Consider the following 16,647-nt stretch of genomic DNA (forward strand, 5'->3'; position numbering starts at 1 on the left):
TAGTAAACGAGCATACCTGATCATGGGCCAAGCCTAAGGTCTCCACGATATTCACTTTTAGTCCAGCTTCGAGCTAGATTTATTTAAAATTGGATATTTTTCTTGCTCTCTGCTAACGAGTGGTTTGACTAAATCTTGTAATGTTATCGTGATGTATATCATTATCACCGTCGATCTGCAGTACGAGCAGATATTTTTGGGGGCCGGTTTAGGAAGGACCTGTTCTTGTGCTCCTCTGTCTTGTGCTACACTTGATGAATCCGCTAACTAAACCCCGTCCGACCCGACTCAAACCCTAACCAAACAAAATCGGGTCGGATCTGCCTTTGCTATCCGCGTGTCCGCGACGCTACAAAACCCCCGTGTCGGCCTTTATGTAATCTCTCTTTTCAAGTCCCAGCGCTGGGAGAGGATTTTGGCGCTTCCAAGAGCTTTTGCGGTTCCAATATCTGGCGGTCGTCGTCGAAAAGGGAAGGAAGAATCGAATCGGAGGCAGCCATGGACGACGACCCTCTGGATTTCGAGATGGAAGATAAGATCCTCAGCATCCCTCACCCCGCCACCAAAAGGTCCTCCTCCCTCCTAAACCCTAAGCCCTCTCGTTAGCTCTTCCCCTCTCCCGTTGCTGGACGTTTTCTCGTTTGTTCTCTAGATTAGGGTTCTTGAAATAGAATGCCTGATGCTGCCAGTTGTTTTTTTGGAATTGGACCATTGGGTTGGTATTGTCTCAACTATCTCTTCTTGCGTTCCTTTGAGGCGTTATCGATCTTTCAGGGCTATCTTTTCTCTTGAGATGGGAGACGGGTTAAAGATGAGGAACGGATCATTCCGGTAGTTGCTGCGAAATGTGAGTCACAGGGTTCCTTGGTGAAAGAGACAGGCCAAAGACAAGAAAAATATATTGTTGCGGCCAATCCCTCCGTCGCCCGATCGCCGCAATCGGAGATGCCTTCGGTGGGGACCCTCCGACGGTCAAGTCAGAGAGGAGATTAGGCAACAGTGGAAAATGAGAGGCTCAACTCGAGAGGGCTAGAGAGAGTTTGGGAGCTGGAGGGAGCATCAGGGAGCTTACCAAGACTGTTGCCTTACCCCTTTTATAGTAGAATGCGGCATGGTCCCGTCATCAATGGTGCGAACAACTGGAGAGTTGTCAAATCATCGGGGGCTGTCAAATCGCCGCGGGTTGTCAGAATCAATCGGTGTCCTTGGTAGGACAATGCTCCAGGGCGGTCGCATAGCACGTCCTTGAAAGGACAGCAGCCCATAGCGGTCGTACGGCATTTGGGAGGGTTGGCCGACCATACGTCGGTATTCGGCTGTCGGGACGTCGGGTGATAATTCGGGGACACCGTCGGCTGGTCTGGTGCCTTGCTTAAGTCGGACGTCGGTTGCCACCCCCGACAGTGAGTCGGTGATTTGAGCTCGACCGCTCGGCCGGTCGGAAACAGTGTGGGTCTGCTCGACCGACACATCTTCGGTCGGATACTGTCGGCAGTCGTCAGTCGGTCCGATCGGTAGAGTCGGGCATCGGTCGGACAGGTCTGAGGACGAGTCGGCGTAGAGGGATCGATCGGGGTATCCCAACAGATATCGTACTATGGGACGAAGAAGATATGCCTCTTTTTGTTGCTAAAGCTGTCAGTTTTATAGCTTCTGTAAGTTGATGTTTCGATTGGGTACGGATCCCCTATAAGTTTAAAAATCAGATTTTTCCGTGAATATCTGAGGGCAAAATTGGATTGGATCCCCCTCTCCAAAATAAACTCGAATCCTACCATGTGCTGGATCTCATCCCTGGAGCAGTGTAAAAGTATTTGTATAATGGAGGACCTGCAGATGGTTGCTATGATTGAGAAAGGGGAGGGTGGGGATTAGACATGGAACATAGGACGGCAGAATAGTATATTTATAGTGAACCCTAGATAGCTGGGATCTTGTTATCGTCATGGTTGCTTATTCTATGTTGGAATTAAATTTGATTATGTGCCTGGTGGGCGAGGTTTGGCCATTTCTTCTTTCAATTGGTTGCAGCTGCATATTTGTACTCAAAAGAATGTTGTTTTGGCTTATGTTATGCATATGTTGTTTATGTATTGCTTGTTACCTGAAACTTTGTATTCGTATACCAATGTTTCCTGGAACCTCTGTTGGTGAGAATAATTTCTAAGTGGATTCTTTGCTCATACAATGGACCAACTTCTCCATGCTTAACTTTTCATTACATTGTATGTTCATATATGTCAGACATATAAACCTAATGTAAGATGACGTGGACCATGTTTATTTGCAGGAGGAAGGTCATAGGTTTGGATGATCTTCTTACTGATTATTATACGGAGAAAAGTAAACTTCATGAAAGTAAGTCTAAATGGTCAAGGAAGTCCAAAGGCAATAATTCAGATGAAGAAGATGAAAAGGCTCAAGAAAATGAGAAAAAATTCTCTAAGTTATTTGCAAAATGCCAAAAGGAGGCAAGTGGAGTGACTGAATCTGTTAATTGAATTACTTTTATCATGTTGTCAACACCTAATGTGGCCTTTGTTTATAGGTGAATGAGATGAATACTGAAGATGAAATCCCCTTATGGGGTCAGAGGATTTTTGGGTGTCAGGTTTCCTAAAAACATTTAAATGTCATGCTTTTGAGTCTTTGAGGTTAAACAGATTCTACATGATTTAACATATTTTTCAATATTGATTACTTCTATTTTGTTATGGATTGCAGAAACATCCATTGCCAATTAGTTGTACAGGGCCTGAAAATTGTGAACTTTTGCAAGCTTTTGCAAATAATGAACTTAATTCAGTTTTGGACCTGAATGTCCAACAAGGTTTACAATTAATTTATCAACTTTATTTTAATTCCTTCTCTTGTTTATCAAAGCTTGTGAGTAGCATTCTAACTGCTCATATTTTAATTTGTATGTGCAGCCATATTGTTGGTAAATATGATATTTTTTTCAGTGGATGTGCTTTTGTTAGCACAATAATACCTATGTTTTTTCTGCAAGTGGTTATTTTTGATGTAAAGAATCATGTGATACACCATGGATGTTTCAAGGAAGTTGTTAGTGTTTTTTTTTTTTTTGGATTGATGGGCAACAATTTTGGTTTTTAGTTCTACTTTTTTGTTTATCACATTTAAGTAGCAATATCCATGTGTTGTTTTGTTTGATACATATCTATCTAACCCCTGCCAATAACCTTCACATTCTTTTACCATAAGGATTTACCTTACAACTCTAAATGGAACTAGATGTCAGTATGCATGTCATATTTATTGGCATTTTAGAGGCAAGAAGATTTATTATGGATCAACTTGAGAAGCAAGTCTGGAAATGCAATGCATGTTTTATTAGGGTGCAAGCCCCAAGGATACAGATATGTACGTTGTGTTTGGTCACAATATTGTGATATTTGGTACACATTTCTATATCATTCTTTGCCACAAATATGTTGAAAGCATCATGCACTGAAGAGGGAAAACAATACAATGTGAATACCTTTATGTGCACAACATGAAACACACATCCTTTTCAAACTCACGGTAGGTAAGGCATTTAGTGTGCTAGGAAGAAGCAGAACTGAAAAACATGAGACATTGTAAGGAAGTTTGCAATCTGGAATTCAGGCTGAAGTTTTGCAAAGCAGATCATGTGGCCAGTGCTTGGTAGGTTAAATTTGTAAGCTAAGATGCCATGCTTGTTGAAGAATCTAGCCTGCACTTTCACTCCAACATTTGACCTCTTCTTAAAGGAAGCTTCTTTTATTGTAATCGTTATTTGACCATATTTAAATTCAATGAAGCAGTATTTATCAACCTTCATTTTTTCTAAATCCATATATCATGTAACATTTTAAAATGCATGGACTAAATGTGTTGGATTTCCAAAATTCTCTAATAATCCCTTCTTCATTTTCCTTCCGGTAATGTCATGATGGACATCATTCATTGCAAAATTGAGGTGTCTATTTTCCAACTTATCTTTATATAATCTATCTGTGCTAGTGAGCTAGGAAAGATCACATAAGCTTCTTTCCACTTTTTAAAGACAACTTTAGTACTCCTTGAATATTCATTTTCTAGAAGGCACGGATGTTGTTTCCTTCAAACAGCAAATTTCTGATCATAAAGTTGGACATGTCAGTGGCTATTTGGTGACATCTGGGATGGTGTGGGGTATGGTTACAATCTAGTGTGGAAGAATAGTTTGGGGTTAGCTTTGCTTGAAAAATATTAAGTCAAGTTGCCTAGGAAGTTGCATATTGCCAAAATAAGTCGTCTGTGCATAGCAAGCAATCCAATATTACATGAGAGGGGTAAACATGTTAAAGTGGATGATCAAACTATATCAAAACCTTGTTGTGCCGATAGAAAAAATCTGCACTTTGTATATTTGATCTTAGAAACAAACTGTGAAAGCATTCAGACAGTTGAGGTTGCTTGTGACTTGTTTGTGTTCCTTTCAGGGGTGCAAACGAGCTGATTAACTGACAAGCTGCTCAAGCTTGACTTGCGCCCAAGCTCGTCTTGACTTAACTATTACCAAGCTCTAGTATCTCGAATATTTTTTCAAATCAAACTTGAGTGGCAAAATACTCGGCCTGAAGGCTCATGAGCCTAGTCAAGAATATATATATCAATAATGTTATATTTTATTTACAATATATATTAGTAATTTAATATTTTAAAAATATAATATGTATATTTTTTTTAATCTAATCTAAGTCCTAACTTTTAACCATATTTTTTAATTATGACCAAGGTGCGAATTTGAGCTCGAGTTTGGCTTAATTGATGTTTGAGTCAAGTCAAGTCGATCTCGAGTATTTTTTTTTTTTTTTGAATTGAGTCGAGTTCAAGTATGGATATTAGGGCTTGATCGATCTCAAACTGAGCTTGAGCCTCTAGCTGTTCGACTCGGTCGACTTGTTTGCACCGCACCCTTGGTTCCTTTCCAACTGAGGTTGCTTTGACATCTACATCTCAGCTATAAGGGGAGTACCTGAAGGGCATGGTTGGATTGAGAACATGTTTGATTTAACCCATATCTTGATAGAGGCATTTTCATTGGTAGTTGCCTAAGTTTCTTTTTGAGCTAGATTTTTTTGACATCTACATATAAGCTTTATAGGGCTGCCAAGAAGCCCATGAGCTTTCAAGAATGCATAATTTGTTCAGAACCGGAAAGAGATATACTTATCATGTCATTCATTTCTATAACCTTTTGTACACTTGTTTTTAGGAGTATGTTCACTTTCTTGGTTACCTTCGGTACTTTCTATTGTTGCCGTCTCAACTCAATTCAACTTAACTCAACCAAGCCTTAACCCCAAACTTGTTAGGGTTGGCTACATAAATCTTTTTCCTCTATGTTGCTCAATTTAGGGCCATACCTTTTGAGAGGTGGTAAGATATTAAGTCCTTTTTTGCTGCTTTTCTCCATTTGATTATCGGTCTAGCTTTACCCCTCTTTCCTTCTATATGTATCAAATCACTCCTATAATCTTTCATGCACTTTCTTGTAGAGTGTTCTTTGGTTACTTATTGTATTTTCTATTGTTGGTATAAATGGGTATAATTTTGATGCTCTTTTGGGGCCTAAACTTAGGTGCTTCTATTGTTGATCAATCAATTTAGGCTGGATAGCTTTTCTATCTTCTATAACTAACTATCCTATAATAATAAGAATTTTGATTTGGTACCAAAATTATTTTATCCAGCTTTCTCTCTCTTCATCTCGTCCGCATATTTCGAACATGGTTAAAATTGGAAAAGGCAAAATGAACCACTTATGGTTTAAAATTAAAAGAAGAGGGCTTATTCGGTACCAAAAGTATTTTATCTAGATAAAATGGAATAAAAAAATCAAAAAAAATATTGATCGTGCATATCAGGTTGGATTGTAATAATTCTTTCTCAGGTTACTAGGTAAAATGGTAAGTTTGCTTATAACCGTACTTAAGATGAAATCCGAGACTAAAGAGAGAGGAGCCCATCCGTTCCATCCCATTAGGATTTCCTTCTTATCCCTTACCCCTCACTACCCTCGCTTCATCGGCCCTTGACGAAGTGTGAAGTGAAGTTTGGGGTGGTCGAGCCTCTTCCGACTCACATGGCCACAGAGAGGTTCAGGCCAAATGCTTGCCATCATAGCGATCACAAGTAGATGATACCTTTGGCTTCTAATGCCAACTTTATGGCATCCTCACCACTTTTGGTCGATACCTACAATGAGAGGATACACATGGTAGTGGCAAAGGTGGATTAGATATTGGGCACTCTTTTCGAATTCGAGTAGGCCTGCTCAAAAATTGGGCGGCTCGCCCAAGCTCGGTGCACTGTGGACGGGCTTGGGCTTGAGTTTTAGACCCGGGGGCCGAACTATGCCAGAAATTTCAACCCTTTTTTGAATGGACTGGGCTCCGATTTGCATTGACCCATCCCAAGCCCGTTATTTTAATAAATAAATATATATATTTGATATTCTTTGAATATCCTTAGAGCTTTACAAAATTACAACCCCAACCTATAAACCCTTAAATCTCTAATCCCCTTAATCCCATCGCTTCCTTGCCTCATCATGCCTCCTTGCTGCGTTGTCCACTCCCCCTCTCGCTAGGCTGATCCTACCATTGAAAGTACAAGGAGCGTACAAGGGCATGCGGGATCTGATCGGAGTAGTAGCATTGTGAAGAATCTTGTGATTGTGCAATGTGACCAGGGTGGGTCAACCATTTGTTCATTTGTTGGTCAGTGCTGGAGTTTAGTGTCTGGGGGCGATAGAGAGAGGGACTAGTCTAGCCCAGTAGGAACCCTAGATGTACAAAATGGATCCCGCATGCCCTTGTACGCTTCCAATTCTGATATCTAGATGTTCTATTCCCTTGCCACATCATCATCCCCTTCGTCGTGATTCGAAAAGCCCGAGGCCCAACCAATGTTTGAAGCTACGAGGTTCGGTCCCGAGCTTAGGAACTAAGCCTGAGGCCTAGGCTTGAGCTTGGGATGTAAGCCTAAAGCCCGAGCTGACCAAGCTCGGGCCTGGCTAATTTTGGTTATATATGGGGCCGAGCCCGACCTGGCCTGCTCGATAAGCAAGTCTAGACCCAAGGCTCATGTAGGAGCTGACCAATCATGAGGAGTGCCGCCCTTTGCTTCACTTTCACCAACTATGTCTATGTCACCATCCCTGGCATTAGCCTCGGCCATCTATGTGCCTTTCATGCCACCAACATCTCTATCGAGAAGCTCGTGCGTCTCGCTGTCTGCCACCATCCCTTTTCCTCATTCACTGGAATTCCTGCAAGATCAATTAGATGGCACCCATCCATCTATATCTCGCTTATTGCATCATCAAAAATGGAATCTCTTTTTTAAGTATGGATCTCTTGATTAGGTTTCAGAGTTCACAAAGTCAGTGATGAGAAAGAGAGGATTTCAGAGATTTGCCCTACAGTGGCCATAGCGTGAAAGCCTCCAAAGTGCTCGCTGACATTGTCGAGCCTTTATCTGCTAATGTTCACATCGACAATAATTTCAACCTGGAATTGCTCGAGTATAAATTATTGAGTCTAGAATTCTCTTTATTTTTGCCTCTATTTTTTTCTTGATCTTGGAATGGCGTTAATATATGATTTGGGAGCAGATTATCAGGGATTGTTGGAGCCCATAATTATGATTGACAATTTGGATGAATAGCAAGCGATGACACTACGAGTTCTGTTAGAAGTAAAGAAAGAGTGTCGACATCAAGAACTAAAAGAAGGGGTAAATGAATGTCATGAACATGTGTGTCGATGGCAAGCTCGTCGGAATTGCATGATTGAAACATAAGATGATTGCAAAGCTGAACACCGTGAGGGATGCGCTGGAGAAGCTGTCTTGCTTGGAGGGTGTCTATGGATACCAAGTAGTGCTTGCTAAGAGGGAATGGGGCAACAACGTTGATAGAGGGATCAAAGCAAAAGCTCCATAAGCTTTACTGTAGGATAACTTCTTGGATGGGCAAACTCGTCGGGTCATTGCTCCATGAGCCGATGGACGGATCTTGGATGGGCAAGCTTGTCAGCTTCAGCCAACACTTCTTGCAGCTAAGTTTGTGGAGCTTTTGGTTTGATCCCTCTATCGGCTTTTGTTGCTCCATCCCCTCTTGGCAAGCTTGGCCTAGTATCTATATACACCGCCTTGGGGCAAGACACCTCTAGTGTATCTCTCACAATGCCCAACTTTGCCATCATCTGCTCCGATGATGCAATTCCAATGAGCTTGCCATCAACAAATATGTTCATAAGATTCATCTGCCTCTTTTTCCAATTCTTGAAGTCAACGCTCTTCCCTTGCTTCTAATAGAGCTCATAGTGTTGTCACCAATTGTTCATTCAAATTGTGCGCCGTAATTATGGGCCCAATGATGTCTTGATAATCTGCTCCCAAATCACATGTTAAAGCCATTCCATAATCAAAAAGAGAAAACCAGAAGCGAAAGCAAAGAGAATTCCGGACTCAAAAATTTATCCTCCAAAGCAATTTGGGTTGAAATTGCAGTTGATGTAGATGGCAATAGCGATGGACTCGATGATGTTAGCTATCACTTTGGATGCTTTCATGCTATTACCATCATGGGACCGCCTTTCTAAGTCCTCTCTCGCTCATCATCAACTTTGTGAACTCTGAAACTTGATCCAGAGATCAATAGTTAAAGAAGAGATTCTGCTCATGGTGATGCAATAAGCGAGCCAGATAGAGATGGTGAGTTTGTGGCAGATGAAGGGTAGAGATGGTGTGGATGGCGATGCGAATGCGCTTCTTGATAGAGATGTTGATGGCGTGGAGGGTGGAGAGTTGGCCAAGATTGATGTCGGGGTTGGAGAGGTGTACATAGTTGGTGAAAGCAAGAAGAGTGGCGGTGCCCCCCATGAACTTGGGCTGTTGGTACAATGGGTGCCCCGCAAAGACTGGTGGATCAACACTTCCTCTAGGAGCCTTAGGTCTCGGAAAGAGTGCCCAAGTATCTGCTTCACCTTTGCCAATGTTGCACGCATCCTGTTGTTGTGGGCATTGACCAGAAGCATTGAGGATGCCATGAATTCAGCACTGGAGGGCACAAGCATCATCTTATTGCAATTGCAGCAATGGGCTGCATCCAGTCTAAAGCTTTTTGTAGCCATGTGAGGTGGAAGGGGCTCAACCACCTCCAATTCAGCTTTGTGCTTCTTCAGGGCGGGCATGGATCAGAGGAAGCCGGCCTCACGTGGTAGAAGGTGGTGGAGGGAGAGGGGAGGAAAAGCCCTACAAGGAGGGACCGGTGAAGCGAGGGCGTGAGAGGGTAAGGGAGGAAGGAAATCCTAACAGGATGTGAGAGATGGGCTTCTCTCTCTTTAGCTATGGATTTCATCTTAATTACGGTTATACCAAAGCAAACTTATGGTTTTATCTGGTAACTTGGCAAAGAATCATTGCCATCCAGACTGATCTAGATGGTCAGTAATTTCTTTGATTTTTTTTTAATTTCATTTTACCCCGGTAAAAAACTGTTGGTACTGAATATGCCCTCTAATAATAATGTCTAAAAATTGCACAATTGGGTGTACCCAAGCCGAGTTTGATCAGCTAGGGTCTAACCAGGCTTGGCTTAAAATTATTTTTGAGCATGAAGTTGAAGATCAAGCTTGGCTTGTTTATTATTTGATCAAGCTTAACCAAGCATAATTTCGAACCAAGCTGAATATGGGCCTTTGTCATCGTCTTTATAACCTTAAATCGAGCAAAAATCAATTCAAGCTTGTGTCAAACTGGAATCTATCATGCTCGAGCTTGATTCTGTATTGGTTCAAGCTTGATCCAAGCTCTGCTCAAGTTTGGGGAAAAAGAAAAGAGAGAATGAGAACAGAGAACTATTAAAATGTTCCAGCTTCTTTAGTTCTCAATTAAACCAAAGATCAGCTTTGGATGTGATCCGATTGTTGATTGTATGCTGACTAATGATGTGCAATCATACGTACAACGTTATAAATATTATGCCTACAGCAAGCCTTACTGGGCCTTCTGATACATGGACTTGTCTAAGTGGCTCACATTATCTGTGTTGATCTGACTTGCACAGCATGGAAGGGTAGCTATCCTGTACAATTTCCATGTTATAAAAAACAGTGCACAAACTTCTATATAATTTGCATTAAGGACTAGAAGTTATACAAAATATGACTAAGCCGTGGTTGTTAAATGGTATATACACTTTCTGGATCCCTTTCAGCCAGCTCTCCATATTCTAATATTTGTGGATGAGGTGGATCTGAACCTTAGCTACACAACCGAACCCCACATCATATTTAACCGAGCTTGATTGAGCCATATCTTTTTAGGCTTTGCTTTACTCGGATTCAGGCTTGGCTCAGTTACATTCCAACGGAGCTGCAATGCTTATCTTCACCCAAGTTTGAGGTGCTCAGATCAATTGCGGCCCAGCCACACACACAATTGTCCTATGGCAGCAACCCTTTCTTGTTGCAGTTCTTTTCTATGTATTCTTCTTCTCTTTCACTTTCTTTTTCTCCTACATGGTTCTCTATCTACCTTGCACAACTGTTGAGATATCTCCTTTTTCTTTTACTTTACATTTTTTATGTTATTCAAAAACTCAATTACAACAAATCATTTCATTTTGTTTTCAATGTTAAAGGATGAGGAACTTGCTCAGTTTTCAGAACAGTTGCAGTTGAGTTTTTTAAGTAATATTTAATATGTTTTTCTTTTTATGACATGCACGATGGGAAAGGTTTCACTATTTATGTTTAATTCATTCTGCATTGTCATGTTATCTCTTGAAAACTTTCCAGCCTATCGTTATGTTTATGATTTTATTTCCCTGCTAAAATATGCCAACTTAAATAGTCTAATAGCTTACAGCAATTTATGAGCTAATTGACTTCTCCATGACATCTTGAATGATCCCATATTTCTTTTTAAATTTATAAGTAGAGGTTACATTTGATTATGCTTTATATATTTTCATAGAAGCTACATTTGACTATGCCTTTTTTTCCCCTCCAATTACTTGCGTCCTATGTGGCAGAGATCTCTTTGGAGGGTTTGTTGATTAATGGATGGCTGTTACAATTGGCCTTAAACTGTGGTTTTGTTGAAGATTCTATAGCATCTTGGACATTTTACCAGAGTGAGTTTTCCTTACATTGTACTGCACCTTCATTATCTTATACATTCGTTAGCTATTTTGTCATCATATTCTCATCTTTTGGAGTCATTAGTGCTGTATTCCTCAATGAGGAGCTGGAAGTTTCTGCATGTGACTTTTGGTGTAATATTCTCTTGTCTAAGAATGAGGTAATCTTTTGATGCTTTTTACATCATGTTTACTTTGATTTTACACGTTTACTTTGATTTTACATGTTTTAAATATTACCAACTATGCAGGCTGATCAGCCATTATTAAAACTTGGATGGTTTCCTAGCTATTCCAAGCTAAAGGATGCTCTAGAAATCTATGGATACATGTATGATTCATCACCTTCACAAGATATTAAAACAGGTTAGGTGTTCACTGTATATATATGCTTTGTTTATAATACAAACATACATGTTGATGAAACTAAGATAGCAAGGTCCCTTCTGTTCATATTTTGTACGTTTAAATTCTTCACCTTCTGTTTTCAAACATACAGATGCACCATGGCATGTGCCTTGTGAAATTTAAGAGGAACAAGGGCTATTGTTGCCAGGTTTCATGACTTCTATGTGTTTGAACATAGCTCTTGTAAATAATTTGTGGGCGACACTGTGAACATTGTTGGTTAACCTAATTGTTTTCCTTACAGTTATGGTTTTCTTTAATGATAAGAATGTCTTATTTCTTTGGAATACAATTAATCACATGTCTGTTATTGCCAGTTGATGATATTGGTAATCAGCTCAAAATTTTCATATTTCAGATTTTGGATGTGAAGGGCCACCCAGAAACATTATATCATGGATCAAAATTCTGTCGGCTTGTTGTCAAATTAGGTAACTTTTGGAGAAACTACTGAATATGAATTATATCATTTTTAATGTGAAAGTTATTCCAAGAGCTTTATATTTAAATTTGGTCTCCATGGGTACACTTAGTAAGCTGCATCATTTTGTTGACGTTAATTATATAACCCAGTTTATGATGCTTATATATTTCTTCTGTTTCTGTTTCAGAAGTCTCAGGTCTATATTTTCTATTTCTGAAGTGGAGGAGTTGCTTGTTGTACTTATTCACCTCTTCTTAGACCGTCAGCTTGAGGGCTTGTCACCCATTTTGGATGAATGCTTGCAATCGATCATTGGTTTCTTTAGTGAAAGTGAATGGGATGCCAGCTGTAAGAAAGTGGCGGATTCTATTGCTAACAAGTAACTCTTGCAACTAGATTTATTTTGTATATTTGTTTTAATGGGTCCACCAAATTATGGTTGTTACTTTTTGGATTAGATTTATAGACTTCATTATTGTTGATGACTTGAATCCACAATCTATCTGTCATTTTTGCATAGCTATACATACACGGAAATTATTTGTCCTAGGTGTCTATAGTCTAATAGAATTTTCTTAAAGAGATGTCTTACTTCTCTCCAAGAGAAACACCCAATGGGTGCTTTCATGGTGCTATATTTTTTGGAGGCTTAGGCATCAAATATGAACCAACAATAAGGTAGGATTCTGATGGGCATCTTTGAATTAGTAAAATAAGGCCACTCTTCTTGTTTTCAGGTTTAGTTCCAAGCTTTTCCTAGTATACCCTTTTCTAAACTCCCAAGTTCAGATTATAGAAGCTGGGGATCAATTTTAGGTATTCAATTAGTGATTGAAGTTAGAAAATGGGCCAAATTTGAAAAAGATAGCCTACTTTACCTTCAAATAAAAATAAATAAATAATTATCTTCGTTTATACCAATCTGTATGTACATGCATACATAATAGAGAGACAGCGAGTGCAGGTGTGTGCATGCGAGAGAGAGAGAGAGAGGGAGAGAGGGAGGGAGTTGGACTGCACATGCTTGGTTAACTCTTTGAAAAAAAGGAGTTAATGATTCAAGTCAGACAGGCCATCCAATTCGTACCAGAAATGATAGACTATCCAAATTTAAGATCCAAACCATTGAATATGATCTACACTACAAACAATGCCTAAAAACCAAAATTCGTGTGTTTGGTGGTTTCTAACCTAATCATTAAGTAGGTTTTTAAAGGGATGGTTTTTAAATATCAAAGAAGTAGATGGTTAATAGCATGATAGTATGTTTCACTATGATTTAATGATCAAAACCTAGTGAATTTAAATCTACCCATGTTTTAAATGTGTAGATCAAGATCTACAAAGTATATGTATGTGTGTACATACATACATATGGTTATTTACTTAGCAGTGATGCCTTTGTTTTCTATTTCCTTGCTGAATGGACTGCATATCCTTATGATGCTAGTTTACTATTTATCAGAAACAATTTGTTCGAGTTTATTTTGGCATCTGGATTTCCTTCAATCGTCACAAGTCTCTAGCATGTTGTGCTTATGAGGAATTGCTGCTTTTTCTCACACAAATTAATCATAAATTATCGGAGTTGTTTGCTCTAACTGTGATGGTAAGTGTTTGTCCCACTTGAGCTATGTGATTCTAATTTTATTGAATCTTTCATTTTTGGTTCATTTCTCTTGCTTCCATGCTACGTAGCAGCACTGCTTCAGCCATTGCATGCGTGCTACTGCACGCATGTGGCGTGCATGCAAATATTATATTCCTTGTTTGGTAGATGTTGTCCCATTGTATTCAGATAGATGATATAGTAGATGACATGCATGCGCACATGCACATAAATATTTCTAATTCCATTCATATCCCTTTTGGATCAAAATGGTCCTAACTGCATTGTACCTAGTGTTGTTTGCTTGGCTTGTCTGTCTTAGTCCCTTTTGACTGTTGCCTTCATTGGCATAACCCGATGTATTTTTATTCCTCCTCTTAAGCAATTAATGCACCAATTATGATATTCATTTTTCCTCCACAACTAAGCCCATGATACAAAAACAGTTCATCTTGATAATCTTGTGGAAAAAGATGAATTTTGTATGCACAAATGATGGCTACTCTCCCCCCCCTCTCCCTCTCTCCGGCCCCCTTCTCTCTGTCTCTCTCTAAGTTGTAAATGAAGAAGGCCACCTCAAAAAATTATTATGTCATAACACAAACTGTGTCATAAAAGCCATGTGTGCTGGATGATGGAGACAGACAACTCAGGTGGTAGTGCTGGCATTCTTAATAGTCATGTCACTCATGTGTGTCTACTTTCTTACTTGATGCTAAAGCTATCTTCAGCAAGAAGTTGGGGTTTGTTTCAGAGTCTATGTGCAAATGTGATTGAGAGGTTTTTTCTATATTTGACATGTTGTTGAGTGAGTTCAAGGTACAGTGGCAGTGAATATTAAGATATGTTTTACGTAAAATATTGAAGAATCTCTTCTTTTTCTTTTTAAAAAAAACTGTAATGGGGATGTTTCTATTGATTCAAGGGACATACAGTAAGACCTGATAGGTTTCACATGGTTCTGATTTCTATGTTGTGAAGCAAAACTTTACATTGAGTCTAACTATGGAAGTTAACTTAAATTTGATCAATTTCCTTGTTGTAATTAATGCACTTAGATATCTCAATTTATCAATATAGCCAAGTAACCATAACCATAAGCATCCAGCCTATTCCCCAAAATATATGGGGCTAGTTTTAAGGATCCTTATTTGTCAAGTATTCCTATTTAGAGCCGCCTTTGAAGTCATTCCAAGGAAGCCCTAATATTCACTCGTATCAGAATTGGATCCATTCCATAGTTTCTAACATTCTTTTCATGACTGGGATCCATTTTGTAGTTTCTGATATATTTTCATTGACCTGCTTTCAACCTGACAGCAACCTTGACCTTTCTTATCTAGACTAAGGATTGGCTATGGCAGTGTTATCAATATAGCCAAGTAATTGATATTAAAAGAGGGGTAATACAAACTTGCACAAGAAACAAGTTTTGATTTTCAATCTGATGGAGGAAAAGTTTGATTATAAAGTTTCCAATTAGGGCAGCATATTTTTCTTCCAGTGCATGAGAGCAGGCCATTGATGGATCATAGCTTAGTCCATGATCTCGACCTTGCGAAGACAGTGAAGGCTTGTTAATTAAGGTAGAACTCCACACTGATCTTTTGCTTTTGATTCATATATTTGTTTTTCCCCTAAAATCTTCTTAGAAAGAATTCAAGGTGGTTTTCCAAGTGACAAAAGTAATCAGATGTAATTTTTTGATTTTAAAGTTTGGAAATTAAGGAGTGGCTCTCTTCCTCATATGTTATGGAGGAGCAGATTCATACTTTCTGAGTCTATCTTCCGAAGTTTGAAAATATTAAAAAAGATTGGCTTTTGATTTAAGCAAGTGTGAATTGTGAGAGAAAGTCAAAATTTATATTGCACAAAATTTGACTTTTGTCAATGTTAACATTCATGAAGAGAAACTGGTGTACAAACACAAACAGTGTGAAATTTGTATGAACAATGAAATGTTAAAGAGCCTTTACAAAACCAAGAATGCTTAGATTTTTTTCAGCGAAGGAACCTGAGACAGATCAATGAATAGGAGGGGAATAGAAGGGTTTGAAATTGAGTAACTAAGAGTACTAGGACAAGCTTGTGGAAAGAAAACCTTTCTAGGGCCTATTTGGATAATTTTGTGTGATCTAGTGGGATTCACAGGACCACAAGGAGGAAAAAAAGGACAGGCTGGGCCAGGCTTCTATTCAGAGGATTCACAGGAATACCTTTGAAGTGGGCCAACTTGAATCCTATAGGGAGAAAAAAAGACCTCAGCATGTCTTTTTTAACCCTTGCTAGAATGGGCTGGGAGAGGTCCGATTTACATGGGCTAGACCAGACCTCACATTCAGTAATATTAGAGATATTTTTTCAATCCATATTAGGGATCTTGTTTCCAGTCCTAAGGATCCAGCAGGCTATCCAAACAGACCCTTAGTTAGATCTTGAAAGTCACTATGCATTACGTTAAGATACATATGATGTTGGGCAAACTCTGGTGTCTATAATGGATAATTCATTATTATTATTAGTATTATCATCACTTATAGGTATTGCAGCGTAAACTTTACATAAGGGTTTTAAAAAGGTTGCTATGGCCCTGTTTGGATGATGGAAGCTGCTGTCCCCATTATAACTCCCAGTGGGTGCGAGTTCTCTTGAAGAGTGGAGTTATAGCTTGCCAGGCCCCTTTAGTCCTTAATTTCCATTGCAATGTGACCAAGGTGCTTGATGTTATCCTGGTAATGTGAGGGTTGGGGATCAATGGGCCGTCCCAATTTCCTCCTTTGCTGCTTTAGACAGGGTATCCCATAAATTGAGACTATATGTGGGAAGTGGTTCATTACATCTAGGCATCGAACATGTACTGAGTTGCAGATGAGAATGCCCGAACATGTACTGAGTTGCAGATGAGAATTCCATCCAAGTTGTCAATTGAAGACATATATGGCTAAATTGAGACCTTATGTGGGAAGCAGTTCATTACGTCTAACCAAAATTTGAACATGTACTGAGTTGCAGATGCAATTCCAT

At 39.4% G+C, this 16,647-nt stretch overlaps 1 pseudogene; it reads left to right on the top strand.

Moving 5' to 3' along the window:
* The first annotated feature begins 384 nt into the window (after positions 1-384).
* LOC140857286 (uncharacterized) lies at positions 385-12,576 on the top strand (annotated as a pseudogene).
* Positions 12,577-16,647: the final 4,071 nt, after the last annotated feature.

The sequence above is a fragment of the Elaeis guineensis genome, chromosome 4 (genome assembly GCF_000442705.2).
Source record: "Elaeis guineensis isolate ETL-2024a chromosome 4, EG11, whole genome shotgun sequence".
NCBI lineage: Eukaryota > Viridiplantae > Streptophyta > Magnoliopsida > Arecales > Arecaceae > Elaeis > Elaeis guineensis.